This window comes from Fukomys damarensis, unplaced genomic scaffold, assembly GCF_012274545.1.
Source record: "Fukomys damarensis isolate Sample0158 unplaced genomic scaffold, DMR_v1.0_HiC HiC_scaffold_12, whole genome shotgun sequence".
Lineage (NCBI taxonomy): Eukaryota > Metazoa > Chordata > Mammalia > Rodentia > Bathyergidae > Fukomys > Fukomys damarensis.
The window spans coordinates 48,260,523-48,273,625 of record NW_022900924.1 but is presented as its reverse complement, the minus strand read 5'-3'; the positions used below and the strand labels follow the sequence as shown (position 1 = coordinate 48,273,625).

Below are 13,103 nucleotides of genomic sequence, written 5' to 3'. Positions count from 1 at the left end.
ATATATATATACATATTTCCTTTGAAAATCAAAAGCTGAGTCTGTCAAATTCTGACTGCAGAATGAAGGATGGAGACACATAAATTTAAATTAGCTATTTGGACAAGTGTCAGGTTACTTTTAAAATATAGCCTCATTTAAAATGTAGTGGAAAGCAATTAGTGCCCTCAAATTGAGAAGGAACTTTTTGAGGAAAAATAGACAATATTGAAAACAAAACCAAACCAAAGCAAAACAAAACAAAACATCAGAGAGGGAAGAAGATTAATGGGAAGAATAGAAGAAAAAAGAGAGGCAGAAATTACAGGTCTTTGTCACGGCTTTTCAAAGCACCCCTGAATTTACAATGACGATGGTAATAGGAGTATTTAAGTGCTTTGAGGATATTAATCATTTAGCACAATGATCCTTTCCGGCAGGTACCATCACTATCCCCATTTTATAGGCAGGGAAACTGAGGCACAGATTGGATAAGTAACCTACCCACAGACATGCAGTTAGGATGAGTCGTTCCACTTCTGAATGTCTCTGGACTGAAACGAAACTTTATAAAGATTTTTGCAAAAGTTCTATCATGAGGGAAGGGACTTAATTTTAACTTTTTTTTTGTACTGGGGTCAAACTCAGGACCTTGTGCTTGCTAGGCAGGCCTGGTGCCACTGAACTAAAAATCCCCAGCCCTAATTTTGCCTCTTACAGATAGAATGCCTAGGCCAAACTAGAGACTCTGCCAACATTTTTTTTCCTCATTAAGTTTATTGGTACATTTTAGGTGTGCAGTACAGTCACATTCATTATTGGGATCTTGTACCTTTACATGACAGGTCTTGGTTCTCATTTTTTCCCCTTGTCCCTGCCCTCCCTTCACCCCCTCCTACCCTCCCCCTTTACAAACACTTTATTTCCATTTTTTTCATTTTCTCATATTTTTTCTTTTCCCTTATTCCCTTTCCCCTACCCTTCCCACTTTCCCTACACCTTTAGCACTTTTCTTTCTATTTCACATTGCCAATTATCTCATTAGGATCTTATGTACTATTATAGTTTATCACATCAGAAAAACTATTTGGTATTTACATGTGTGACTTATTTATTTCACTTAGGAGTATATCCTTAATATGTATCCATTTTCCTATGAGTGAATCCAATTTTTCATTCTTTATGGATGAGTAGTATTCCATTTTATATAAAAAAAAAAACACATCTTCTTTATCCAGTTTCCAACTGATGGGCAAATGGGCTTTTTCCAAGTTTTAGCTACTACAAACTGTGCCGCTATAAACATAGGAGCACATATATCACTGTGGTATGATTCTTTTAATTCTTTTGGAAAGATACCCAGCAGAGAGATGGCTGGGTCAAATGGAATGTTGTTCTTTAAGGCTTGAAAATTACAAACTAAGTCATCAAGTTTAGAAAACTATGGAAATATATGTCCAGACTCAAGTAACTTAGTAATTTATTTCGACTCTGTTATCATTGCACCCACCTGACACATAACATGCCAATATTATTTCTCAGGAATGCTGGATAATCCCCATGTACACAATAGAGCCATAAAATTAGGTACACTCTGTCCATTGTTCCAGCCCAAAATACGCTAGTAAAACTTAGTTGCCAACTCCTTAACCTTCCCAACATCCCCTTGATACTAATATGTTCATTCTCTTGTTATTCAATAAATAGAACCCAAAGTTGGAAGGGAATTTCTCAGATTTCTAATATTTGCTCTACTAGTAACATTCATGAGTGAACTTTGAGAAATCAATATCCCTCTCTGCTCTGAGGTCCTCTGACTGTAAAATGAGAGTTGGGCCAGGCGACCTCTGTCTCCTCCTCCAGCTTTGACATTCTGGAATTTTTTGAAAGCTCTATAGAAAGTGAAATAGTGCCCTTTCCTTGTTATGAAGAGATTATTAGTTTAACTCTCCATATTAAAAATGAACGAACCTCCAAGAGTTTTCCAACAATAGTAGGACAACAATAAGGCATAGGTTATGCGTTCTTACTCTGGAAGGTGACATGGTTTATGCCTGGATGCCGGCCTCATACGCTTTATCAGCTCTCCAAGCTCCACTCCAGTTGCTGAACTGAATGCTAATCAGTGTCTCTGGCTGTGCAGGGTAAGCTTTGTCTGATTACATCAGCGGGGTGGACTAGGATGCCCGACTGAGTTCAGAGTAGTCATTCAGCAGTTCAGTGACACAGAGAAGGTCAGGGATTTCAAAGAATGCTGAAAACAGAGATGAAGGTCGTTGGTGCAGAGTGGACGAGTTAGTGATCACACATCATGATTTCATAGTGTGCTGATTCCTCCAGAGATGCTGTTCAGCCTGACTCTTACTGGTCTGCCTGAGGAATCAGGGGCCCTTGCAGATTCATCAACCTGTTTCAGTGTCTTTCCTTGTATATATTTTAATGCCACCAAACTTAATAAGAGAATGATTGGCACCACGATGCAGAATTTTGTTCTGTGATTTTCAATGCATTCTTCATACCTGTTACTCCATTTGTTAGCTCCTTGAGCATATGAGTTCTGTAGCACATGCATGGCGACTGAGGTACTAGAAAGCAGAAAGCAAAATCAGGGTCCTAGATCACAGGACCAATTCATGACTCATTTACTACCAAACAGTGCTGTTTTTTTTTTCCTGCCATTATCCATCAACCAGAAAGCACACGAAGACATTTTTAAGCTTTTGTATTCTTTAAATACTCTGGAGGAAGGGATGCAATTTCCACTTTCATTTCTTGGATTTAATGGCACTTAGTAATGACCCTTTGCTACTGTCTGTGTTATATCTTTTACAGCTCCTTCAGTTTCCCCTTGTGTGTGTGTGTGTGTGTGTGTGTGTGTGTGTGCGTGCGCACGCGTGCGGTATTTTGGTGTTCTACAGGGTAGTGGAAATTTCTCAGAAGCTCTGGAGAGCCCTCAAGTGCGGTTAGGGCAAGGGATATGAACAGGAGAAACTATAGGCTCTCACCCTGCTCCCGTTAAAATATTTCTATCTCCACCAGTCTGACAAACTGAGAACAAAGTTTTTCATATTCACTTTAATGCAGGGCACGTTGTCTTCCAGCGAAAACCTTCAGTGGGACAGCAGGAAGGGGTGCAAGACTTTGACATCAGGCTGATTGATATCAAAGCCCACACCCCTGGCAATAAACAAACTGAGTAGCCTCTCTGAGCCTGGAACTGCCATAACAGGCAACCACAAATCTGAATATTGTACAACAGAATTTTGTTATATCATAACCCTAGCATCCAAAAGTCCCAGTTCAAGGTGTCTGCAGACTTAGTTTCCTTGAGGGCTACAAGGGAAAAGTGTGCTCAAAGCATCTTTCCTTAGCCTCTAGTTGGCCATCTTCTCCCCGAATCATATTACATCACTTTGCTTTTATGTGCTCGTTTCTCATAAACCAAATTTCCCCTTTTTATAAGAACACCATATTGACTGATTCTACCCCCACTCCTGTCTAACATAATTTTAAAGAACTAATTCTGGGACAACTATGCTTCCAAATAAGGTCACTGAGGATTAGGACTTCCACAAGGGAAGTTTAAAGGAGCACAGTTCTACACACAAGACCTTCTTTGTAGAATGGGGATTAGGTAAGATTATATATTTAAAGTGTTTGGCAAAGGCCCTAAGGTTCCATAGGCGTGAGTTCTCTTTCTAGGCAATGCAGTTCCTGATGATTTTTTTTAATTTTATTTTTATTTTTCCAAGCATCAACTTCCATCCCTCTTGCTATGGTCATTTCAAGCTTTGTCTTTCTCCTTAACCTTCTATTAGGACTTTTTGGGATGACTCATCCAATTTTACTGTTCCCAGGGCAATTTCTGAAACCTAACCCCACCTTCAATTTTCACAGGGAACTCTCCTAGGAATGAGCACTAATTTTTGAGATTGTTTTCAGTCTGTCCACCTCTCTGTTTTAAAAGATGAACTAGGCTATGTTGCCTCCAAATACTGTCATATCAGAAGGGACATCTTCTGCTTAGAAGAGTCGTTGTGAACTAAATAAGATTTGGCTGGAGGAGAACATCTTCTGATAAAATGTCCTAGAAAAGGTAATGTCAGAAATTTCTGAGAAAAGACCGTAAACATGTCTGAGCATGACGGGGGCGGTTTGAGCAGCCCATGCCAGATTCCAAAGAAAGAACACTTGCGGTGGAGCAAAAGTTCACTTGGACAGACAAAAGGAGAGAAGAGATTTTTCCTATGCAAGTGTGTCTACAATAAATGTATCAGAAGTGCTTCTTACCAGTCTTTCGTTGGTCATCTCTCACTTGAAAATGTGGCTAACTCCCATGGCAGCCTGGAGTATCTGGGAACTGTGAAATATTATTCACCAAGAGAATTACTTCAAGGCTGTACTTAAATGACTGTAAGATAGTAGCGTGTAGTATCTCTTCCCAAAGACCAGCACAGAGCTGTAGACTGAAATATGAAAGCTAGAGTTCAAAGATTGGGCAGATCCCAGGCCTGCCCTCCGCTTAGCTGAATATACCTGACACACATCAAATGGCAAGATAGAACCATGTCATTATGGGTGGCAGGACTGTGTTTTGCTTTTCATTTTTACAAGGAGATTCAGGACAGAGAGGCTGAAGCTGATGCTGTTTTCGAGATAAAAAACACATTGAGAAATAAAAATTCCCCGATCCTGTGCTCAGGCTGCTGTTTGAGAAAATGAGAGCACTAGATTGTGAGCTCCTCCTGGAAGCCTGTTTTACAACCTTGAAACCTGCATGACAAGGTCTGTGAATGTGAGTAGGTGGATGTGGGTGCTTTGGAGAGGCAAGAAAACACTTTTAGATGAAGGGGTTGAGTGGGTGGAGTTGAGACTCAAGGCTAGTTCTATGCAGGTGGTGCAAGAGTGCATCTCTGTGTGTGTGTGTGTGTGTGTGTGTGTGTGTGTGTGTGTGTGTCCCTGCTGACCTGGGCTTGGTCTGCTCAGCTGTATTTTTGAAGGCAAAACAACAGCTCTGAATCCCCCAGTGCACATCAGCCCGTGTTCTGGCCTCACAAAGGAGGTGATCTAGGGAATCACAGCAGACCACACACAAAGAATAGAAATGAAAATAACATTGAGCCACTTAAACAGGTTTGCACTTATAATCTCAAAACATTCCAAAGCAGGGAATCTTTTCTTTTAGTAACACCAAACCCTTGGAGCAGGCATGAGCAACTTGGAACAAAACTCAATAAACAGGAACAGTAATAACAGTAAGAGTGTACAGCAATAAAAATGGCAATTTAAATTTTCTTTCCAATTTGAAGATATTCTTTCTCTCATGGAGGTTTCTTGAAGAAACGCCCTTTGTTTGGAGTGACTTAAATTACTATTTTAACTCTGGTATTAGCTCTGTTACTTTGTACAGTATCTTTACTTCTCTGGGCTAAGTTTCTCTCATCAGTAAAAGCGAGAATACTGCCTTTGCTAGAAAGCCCTCATGATTGCTTAAACACACATATAAAAATTTGATAAACTGGAAAATTAGAAAAAAATGTGTGCATCACTATGTTTATTATGCAAAAGACATGAAGGATCACTCAGAAATAGGGTAGTAAGAATCCCCCTTTTGATTCTATTTTTGAAAACAAAGTCTATCTATAGAATATTTTACCCAAATTGTAATTAAATGTTCATAATCAACATTAATGGAACAACCTAGTAGGCATATTTCACTACACCAGAGCGTGGGAAATTGCAAAGGGTTAGGGACACAGACATTAGTCAAGCAGGCAGAAATAGTATTAAGGTAAAAACTCACTGTTTTATATTTAAAATTCCTTATATCTAATAATTGGACTCACTGCGAAAATCTGAAGCCGCTGGTGTCCCCCATGACTGTGACTCCAGATGCTACCTTTTCTGTATTTCTGAGGAGCTCTGAGAATTACCCATCTCAACACTGCATCACTTTTCTCACAGTTCAGTAAGATTTTTCTCCCCGGCACCTCTGTCTTCAGAAAACACTCCCCATTGACTCTGTGAGATTTCTTTTTTCCCTCTACTCCATTTTTAAAGAAAATATTGTGATGAGAAGTAATCATTGAGGCTGATATTACATGACCTGTAGAGACACTGTAGCAGGGAGAAAAGACATCATTGAAAAAATTCTACAGCCTTTCTGCAAGCAAGACATGACGTCCTGAGGTTTTATTTTATGTTGTGGTTTTGGGGATCATCTGGGGCCTTGTGCATGGCAGGCAAGGGGAAGCACGCTACCACGGAGCTCCACACCCTGCTCAAACTTCTGGGATTTTTAAGTCTTCACATATTGGCGATGTTTCTAAACATTAAAAATGAAAGATCGTGAAACTATTCATAGTCCAATTCTGCGCTAAACTTGTCCAAGCCATTCTGTGCAGTATCAAAATAGCCCAGTAAAATTCCCTGGTTAGCTGTAAACCCCAGTAAACACTGATGGCAGTCATTACTATGTAGCTGGACCAACAGCGTAAGATAAAGCTCAAAGCTTTCCCATCCTCTTTCCTCACAACTGAGGGGCACCAGGGGTTGGGAAGGGGAAGGGACATAAAAACATTAAGCTGTGTTCCGTACATGCACCGGATCCCCACAGTGCTTGTAGTCATTATGCACTGCACATATGTGCTAATAAAATTTTTAAAAAGAAAATAAGAAAAAAAGAAAGATTATCCAGGAGAAAAAGAAATATTTGAAAGGGACAGGGACAGAGTGCTGGCTGTCAAATTATAGTGTTTCAAATGAAAACTTATGGAGATGCTGTGACTTATCTCCATAAATTCTAACTTCATAGTCTTTAGGAAATAGATCAATTGCTATGTTTCACAGGTAACTCTAATGCAGGTGTTCTGGACACCATCCTTTAAGAAATCCTAACACAGAACATAAGAGATGAAGATTTCAAGTCCAAATGGTCTAATTCCAGACCCTGAGATTCTCTGCCTTTCCCCATTGGGTAAATGGTTTGGTTTATTTAAGTCTTTTTTTTTCTCTCAACTATAAAATGGCAACAGTGACACCACAGAGTGGCATTCTGAGTTTTAAGGAAGATAAAGTGCACAGAACTTGATTTAGTAACTACCTTATATTAGTCACCAAATCAATGTTGACTGTTAGTTTATATGTTTCCATGATGACTCTTAAAAGACTTGAAATTGTAGGAGTTTCAAAACTGTCTCTGAGCAGAAAAATTAATACTGTTCTTTTCCTTTCAATCATGGCGGGGCACAGTCACGAGTATATCTTTGTCACTTTTTTTTCTTCATTGAGTTTATTGGTACATTTTAGGTGTATAGTACAGGTACATTCATTATTGGGATCTTGTACCTTTACATGACAGGTCTTGGTTCTCATTTTTCCCCCCTTGTCACTTTTTAAAAGTCAATTCCAAACAGCCGTGTAGAAGAAGAGCAGGAAACCAGGACATAACATAACACTTTTGTCCTTCAAGAATCTGCAGTGTCATAAGCTGAGTGCCCATGAAGATATGTGAGGAAAAATACAGGAATATTGAAAAATTTTTTGACTCTCACCAAGGTCTGAGTTGGTGAACACAACCCAGTTATCTGTGCGGCTCTTCTCTCACATATTAGGGCATGAGAAATGTACTGAATGAGATAGTTCAGAGAAGACCAAAAGCAAAATACTTACAGGTTTCATTGAGCCTGCTTGTCCATTTCTACAAACCGGTGTCCCTTTCTACAAAATGTAAAGTAAAACACGTACCTCTACAAACCTGTACGTTTCAGGCAACAGCTCAGTCAAGCGATCAAACAACCAAAATTACGGGCCAAGTTGTTTACTAAATGAAAATTCTAGCCTTCACCAAGGCTGTGGGATTTGGATCTTCCAGAGTTATTGCACCTGGGCTGTTGAGCAATTAATACCCCTGGCATCATGAGTCAGAGGGCGCATTATCTGGCCATCAGGAGCGTCAGAGCGCAGTCCTAAAGTGACGTCTTTCCACCTGTATGGGAACAACACTGTACCCACAGACTAATTAGGCCTGAGGTTGACAGGAAAAGGGAAGGAGGACGGACCACGAGGTCAGGATCAGGAATTTCTCTGAGGAAAGTACCATTGGTGTTGGGAAATCTTCCAGTGATAGGGCTCCACTTTCTGTATGGTTTCAATACTTTGTATAAATCTGTACAACCCACAGTTGTGCGTCTTTTCCTCAAGAGGCAGAGGATAGACCTTAATTTTAATTAATTTATTTAATTTTGGCACTTGGTGTTGGTGTTACGCAGAGCTCAGCACAAGGCTATTGACTGAGTAAAACGGCATAGGTTAAGAAATATCCCTGATCCAGGAAGTGCTGCCAGTAGGTAGTAGACAACTTGTGTCCTGGCAGCGACCATCGGGCAAAGGAACTCATAACTTTAGGCACAATAATCAGGGATCTTTCAAATTAAAAGCACCATGAAATCCGGTGGGCAGAGCTCAGAGCTGCATCAAGCTCTATCAAAGCAATGCTCTTCCCTTGAGCTGAAGAGGGCTCATTACCTGCTGGCAGCAAGACAAAGACGCTGCTCCAGTCCTGCTGGTTACTTTGCCCAAAGACACGGAGTACGTCACTTCCTAAGGGCAACCCTTAATCCCCAATTCTGCGGATTTATTTCTTCTACTCTCTGGAACTGCTTCAAATTTTTATTCAGTGGTTTCCTCTGATCAGTGTTTTATCAGCAGTCTCCCTGGCCCATCCAGATGATTGGAGTTTGCTGACCTTTCCTTTGTTGAAGCCCTTTATGTTCTATGAGAATATTCTCTTCCGCTAGTGCTCTACTACATAGGTGGATTTTTTTCTCCTTTTGACAGTTACGCAGGTTTCTCTCTCTTCCCTCACCAAGCTGTGATAGTTTTCACATGCCTCTGTCTTTCGCTTTCATTGCTGCTCTCCAAACAGTTCTTATTTAAGTGAATCAATTCACCCTTAAGACTGTAACTACATTAGTATGTAAGAGCTGCCTTCAAAACATCTCTGTATTTATTGTTCTGATCTCTAGTTTCAGATTTCCAAATGCTTGCATGACGTCTTTTCAAAGCTTATTTGTTATCAGTTCATTGTCTCTTGTTGCTCCTACATACTACCTGTACAAGCTGGGAAGTCTAACTTTTGGTCCAGATGTCCCTCCCTCTCTCCCCTCCCTCCCTCCTCCCTTCCGCGCCACCTTTCTTCCCACCTTCCTCTCTTCCTTCCTTCCTTTTTTCCTTTCCCTCCATTCTCCCTTTTTTCTTTGTACTGAAAATTGAATCCAGGTTCTTTGCATTGAGCTATATTTCCAGCCTTTTTAAATTGTTTTGTTTTGAGAAGGCCACTGAGTTGCCCAGGCTAGGTTTCATTTTTAATGACCTAGCTTGGGTGATAAGAGAAAGAATTCCAGAGCTCAATGGAGTCTTTAAATACGGGTTCAGTGTTTCCGCCAAATATGAAATTCCTGATTTTTCTAATACTCTTGGTAACTATATAGTCTCAATAATTTTTGTTATGCTACTTCACATGACTCTGTCTTTTGCTTTGTTCCAAGGCAAAAATAACGTTCAAATTTAAAATTGAGTAGCCAATATTTAAATCCTCAAACAAATACTGTTGTCTTTAACAATACTCTAGGGTTTGGAATAGATTAAGAGAAGTAAAGACTTGAAGTCTCAGAAGAAAAAAATCTAGAGCCCAGTGGTAATAAATATTGTTTCAAACTCTGCTTTATATATTATTTATTCATATGGGTCATCTTTTCAACTGGATTTGAAGTCCTAGTAAGGAAGATTGATATTTGAACCACTTTTACTTTTATTTTCAACAGAATGTCTCACGTTTACTGTATATTCATTGAGTATTTGTTGAATTATTTCAATTTTAAAATATAGGCTTTTTTGATAGCAATTATTCATATTAGTATATTAGGATATTGATCAATCTAGACAAGAAAAGGGAAAATCTATACTTTTCCTAGGACTTGGATCAAACTCAGGCAGTGTCCCAGAAACCCAAAAAACAAGAAACAAAGGTTTAGGCCCTCCTCAGTCTCTAGGAAAGCCACAGACTGAAGACAACAGTTCTGCTGCCCCTGCTGATAGGGTCCTTCCCTTCTGCTGTCTTGACTTTATGACCATTACCATGAGCTGCATCCTACCATCACTTGGCCAAAGCCAGAGAGAATCTGAGGCAAGGAGCAAGCCTTTCACTGATGTCCTGTAACCTTCCATGAAATGTCTTTCTGAGCCTTTTCTTGTTTAAACTGTTTGAGAGGAGGCTGGGGACATACAAGGCAGGGCTACTGCAAAGGAAGAAGTTGAGTTTTACATGGAAGGGAACCAGGTGGCTCTAAGTGTTTACCTATGTGTTATACATTTTTCAAACTATAAAAATTTAAGGCTAGAAGCCTCATCATTTTTTGGGCACCGTGTTGGGCAGTGAGCAAAGGCTGTATGTGCAGTATAGACAAATGTACATAGCACTTTATTGGGTCTAGATTCCATTTGCACTGAACAAAGTTCTTGTAAATGTAATTCCCAGACCTGAGCACAAGCCTGTGAATTAGGCATCACTTCTCGTTTCCCATCTGCAGATGAGAAACTTGAGACACGGCATAAAAGGTTCAGGAACTTGCCTGTGGATACTCAAGTAAGTATACTAGTAAGTATCAGAGCTGGGGTTCAAGCCCACAAAACCTGACTTCAGACTATCTGCTCACAATGATTATTCTATACGTCAGCTTGGGCCGTTTTGGTAACTATGTGACAACAGTGCCACTGCTCTTTCTCTATAAATGAAGAGCTGGAGCAGAGGTATGTCCCGTGCCCTAACCCAACATGGAATCCTCCCCGATTCCCCTGGTGCAGCAACTCAGTTTTAGTTTTTCTCATTCCTGGGATAAGGTTCTCTAAAGCCCTTTAATCTACGTCTCCAACTTTCCTCCTTTCTACTGTCCTTTCACATGGCTACATGACCCATTCAAGACTCTCCTTGGTTTCTTGTGTGTTTTGTTATGTTCAAATAAGTGCCTTTTTATAGTAAACCTCCTTACAGTTTTCTTAATCTCTCACTCTTCAAATTATAAGCTCCTCTCCTATTCAGTTTATTTCCTCATTGTACCACTGATATAGTTTCAACCTTTCTACTTTTAAACAAGAATACAAACGTATCCACACTAGGGAATGTGTCAGCTCATGTAGTCTTCCATTGTAAGTTTCTGTCTCTGTCCCCAGTGTTAGTGTTAACCTCATTACCTCTTTTTCTCTTCTATGTACACTTATGCTGCTGGATATATTGCAACCTTTCTCTGTTGTAAAAGACTTGTGTGTTTCTTGATGTCTTTGGCACTACGATTATTTGCCTGAAATCCCCTCACAACCATGCTGCTATTAAGCCTTTTATTTGCCTTAACTACCTAGGGGAAAGAAGTCAAAATATTTGGACTGGTGGGCTTTCAATAGCAGACTATGCATTTGAGTACAGAAAGTGTTTGTAGGATGCATGATAATATTAAGAAAACTTAGTTTTACTGTATTCTAAGTGGAATGACTCAGAGTTGTGACCCAACCAAGTGTAGGATATTAAAGGTACTCGGAGAGGGGCAGGGAAAAGTATTAGCTGTTATAGCTTCTTTTGTACTTCACCCTGCTGTACCTCTGTGACTGGAGAAATTTGACAGGGCAAAGTCAATGGGAAAAGAGGAGGGTAATGTAAGGAGCACAGCAGTGACACCAACATAGCCACAAAGCTGTACCCAGACCCACCAAGCTAAGCACTAAAGACACATTACTGAATCCAGTGTATGTGCTCTGTGGAAAGAGTGGGAAGTGTGTGTGGTACTCGGGCTTTATTTGGGATCGTTCCCCTTCACTGCTGTTTCTGGAATTCTAGTATCATTCTGTGAAGACTGCATCCAGCAGATTTTGATGTTGTTTTAGTGTTGTTATTCTTATTTAGAATATTCATTTTCTAAAAAGTTGTCCTAAAAGACTTTAAAGACACAGGTAGTTTGTTTCTTATTTGATGTTGTTAAATGGACAAGAGAGTGAAGCAAAGAATGACAATAAAAATATATAAATAATGGTCATCATGAGAGCTCTAACTAACTGTGGAAATCTCCTACAGCTACCCACTTACAGGAATGGGCTAACACTGAAGAAATTTGACAGTCTTTTAATCCCATTTTTAATATCTGTTAAATTTTGTTTGTGTTTCATTTCATGTGGCTTCCAAGCCAAGTGTGATGGTGCATGTCTGCAATCCAAGCACTCAGGAGGGTGAGGCAAGAGGATTGCCATGAGTTTGAGGCCAGCCTGGAGTACATAGCAAGACCTTGTTTCAAAATACCAAAAAAAAAAAAAAAAGTTAATACACATGTGGATTCCCTTATAGTCACAAATGGATCTTAGCATACTTCCCTAGAGAGAATCTACTCACTGTGATCCTTATGAGATCACAGTTGGGATCCTGCTTTTCTATTCTCTTTTCTTCTGCAAGGATTGCAATTACACATCAGTTGTACCTTTTGAAATTGGCCCACAGTTTGTGGATTTTCTGGGATAGTTATTGTTATTTTATTCTTCTTGTTTTCAGTCTGGGAAGATGTTATTGGTCTACCTTCCAGTTCACTTATTCCTTCCTTAGCAACTTCCAGTATACTAATTCATTTATCAAAACCATACTTCATACCTGGCACAGGATTTTTTACACTTTTAGTATACTTTTGATTCTTTTTTAGGTTTTTCCATGCATTCACTTTCATTATTCATTTGTTCTTTTATATTGTCTACTATTTTAATGAAAGCCATAATGATTTCTTCATCCTTATTTTATAGCTGTATTAGCTCCTGCTTCCAGTTACTGGGTCTCAGATGCTTCTATCTGAATTTTTCTTTCTCTTCCAGGTGTATTTGTCCTGTAATTATATTGTTTTAATGGGTTTCAGAAAATCTCTAATTTTCAATTTCATCATCTTTTTGTTGGCATAGGGACAGGAATAATAACTTGAAAGCTCTTTCCGTTTTTGAAGCTGAAACCAAAAGTACTTTAAGAACCTCTTGATTAGTCTGAAATCATTAGATGTCAAGTGGCATAAGAAAATATGTATGGGCTACATCCTATTAAACTG

General features: G+C 39.5%; 1 long non-coding RNA gene across 1 annotated transcript in view; it reads right to left on the bottom strand.

The window, feature by feature from the left end:
• LOC117285675 overlaps positions 1-2,557 on the bottom strand; it is a 5,382-nt gene extending 2,825 nt beyond the window's left edge. The window contains exon 1 of the long non-coding RNA XR_004516741.1: positions 2,499-2,557. This is a non-coding gene — a long non-coding RNA (uncharacterized LOC117285675). The remainder of the gene's footprint in view (positions 1-2,498) is intronic.
• Between the last annotated feature and the right edge of the window lie 10,546 nt (positions 2,558-13,103).